Source organism: Chrysochloris asiatica, unplaced genomic scaffold (genome assembly GCF_000296735.1).
Source record: "Chrysochloris asiatica unplaced genomic scaffold, ChrAsi1.0 scaffold00231, whole genome shotgun sequence".
Classification (NCBI taxonomy): domain Eukaryota; kingdom Metazoa; phylum Chordata; class Mammalia; order Afrosoricida; family Chrysochloridae; genus Chrysochloris; species Chrysochloris asiatica.
In genome coordinates this window covers 2045691-2048258 of record NW_006408749.1, presented here as the reverse complement: position 1 = coordinate 2048258, position 2568 = coordinate 2045691, and the positions used below count along the sequence as shown (strand labels likewise).

Genomic DNA, 2568 nt, shown 5'->3' with positions numbered 1-2568 from the left:
CCCCCCCCGATTTTGGGTAGCCAATGTCCAAGTTGTTCATGGCTAACTCTTGCAGAGGCAGAACATGATCCTTCTCTGTCTCTATGGACTTCCCCTCCACTGGGAGGAAAATGGTTAGCTGCCTCTATGAAAAGGAAAGCAACTTCATCTGAAACTTGAATGGGAATACCACACCCACTGCACCTAATGACTTTATTGTACAGATACAATGTCAAACCTTAAAGGTAAATATTGTTATCCACGTACACATATTGTAGTTCTTGAGATCGACTTAAATCAAGTGGCAAGAATGCAAGACGATTTCAGCCATGGAGAGCTCATTGATGCTGGGAAACTGGCAGAGATGACGCGATACACACCATAGATGATTTTGGTCTACTGTTAGGTACTGCAGAGAAAGGCACAGGTAAAGCCGCTCCGGTAGTAAGTAAACGATTGGTAGAAATCTTTTCAGTTCCTTCAAATCACCAACCTCAACAATAACAACAACCAATTCATACCAGGTCATGATATACAATCTTGAGTCACAAACTTCTTTTGGACATACTGGAGGTAGGAACTGTAGTTGGTTATTAGCTAATCGAAGATGACGTAAAGCTCTCAGATGACCGATTTCTGGGCAAACAATTTCTAAGGCATTGTCATTAAGATCCAGACACTGGAGTTTTATAAGGGACCCAATGGATTCTGGAACCACAATTATGTTATTTGAATGAAGATACAGTTCCACAAAGTTTGGAAGCTTCTGAGCAAAATTTTCTGGCAAGGTTGTAAGGGAGTTCCTTTTCATATAGAGTCTCTCCAAATACTGTAATCCCTCATCTTTCAGTAGCTCCAATGGAAAATGGTGCAGATTCCTATAATTCAAGAACAAATTCTTGTGCTTTTCCAGCCTTGCTGCAGAGATTGTCTTACAAAGTTTGGATGCTATGACTGAACACATCTCATCAGGCACGTTGCAGCATTGCATTTTGTCATAATTGGTCTATTTTGTCATAATTGGTTCAATTTTTCATGATTAGTCCACTTTGTCATAATTGGTCTGGGCACCAGGTGAGGAGGGGTAAATCAAATATTTTTTGAAGAATATTTTGTCACCCATCATTTAGAAATTCCTGAGTATAGAGATGTTTTATTTGAATCATCACCATTGGTATGCCTTGTTGATACAAGCTTCAATCTCTAGTTCCGTGGTAACTTCTCAGCATACAGACCTCTGGATATTCCACAGGGAGTTTTCAGGTCTCTGTCTTGTCTGAAGTTACTGGCTTCCTAGGGCATTACATGAAGCAGCAGAACTCTCCAGGAACACTTGCGCAAGTCTGTGCAAGACATGCTGTACTTCGCGAGGGGGTGTTGGAGCTGGGTATTACTTGATGTGGAGGATCTCTCCAGGAACTCTTGGTCCACAAATGCATCATTTTGCTCAACTTTATTTTAAAATCTAAGATACTGGCCAACTGGAGTTGGCTCTTACCCTTTCTTAGGCATCTTTGGGCATCTTTGGGCAGGCAGAAGCTTTGGGGGTGCTCTTGTCCTCAAACTCAGCAGATGGGATCTTTTCAAACTTTTGGTTGCCTTTGACATCTGAAAAGAAACACTGTGAGCAGAGGTCAGTGGTCAGGAGAAGGGAGTGCAGGATGGATGGGAAGGGGCACTTTATGGGGAAGAGTGTGGGCTCAGGAGGGGTTATCAGGCAAGGACAGGGAAGGAGTTGTGGAGCGATCAATGGGGAAGAAGAGAAGGAACTTAGATGTGATTGGCTCACCTTAACACTGCCTCTTGATTTGGCATGACAGGGGGCCTTCTGTTTTGTCCCTGAATTACTTGTTCCTGATTGTTCACCATTTGTGGCCAAAGCTTCTGGTTTCTTGGTCATCACCATGTTGAGGCTGATGTGGCTTTCAGGGGACTGACTACTCCAGGACTCCTGACCCTTCCCCTACCCCTCCATATATAACAGCCCAGGACAATGAAGAGCCACACCCTTCAGCTTTGTTTGGTCATCAAGTCACTGCCCAGCTAATGGGAGTCCTGAGAGGGTGTGACATCACAAAACACATCCTGACAGGTCTGTGGGAGGGAGGGAGGAGGTCATGCTGCTCTGGTTAGAGAAAGGAGGCATTTGTTTACCACCCTAAAGAGCCATCGAAACTGACCTACCACTCTTCATCTGCCATGCTCAATTCTGGAGGAGCCTAGGGCAGCCAGAACATGTTTCCTCCAAGACTTTCATCATGGTCAGCCCCATTTTGTGGTTCATTCTGTTCTCTCCCACCCTTCACCATGAATTAGAATTTTGTATGTCTACCTCAAATCCCTGTAAGGAGGAGTAGGGTATTTTTGTCATAGTAGAGACATGAAACATCCCATTTTCCTCTGATTCTTTTTCTTGGGCACCTTCATAACTATTAATGTGTTGGTTACCACCAGGGAAACTTCCATCTCACCTCCATTTTCTCATGCCCACATGTTGTTGTTGTTGTCAGGTGCCATCGAGTCGGAACCGACTCATAGCGACCCCATGCACAGCAGAACGAAACAATGTTCGATCCTGGGCCAACCTCA

The 2568-nt window shown here is 44.2% G+C and overlaps 1 pseudogene; it reads right to left on the bottom strand.

Moving 5' to 3' along the window:
- LOC102820214 overlaps positions 1 to 1885 on the bottom strand; it is a 3957-nt pseudogene extending 2072 nt beyond the window's left edge.
- Between the last annotated feature and the right edge of the window lie 683 nt (positions 1886 to 2568).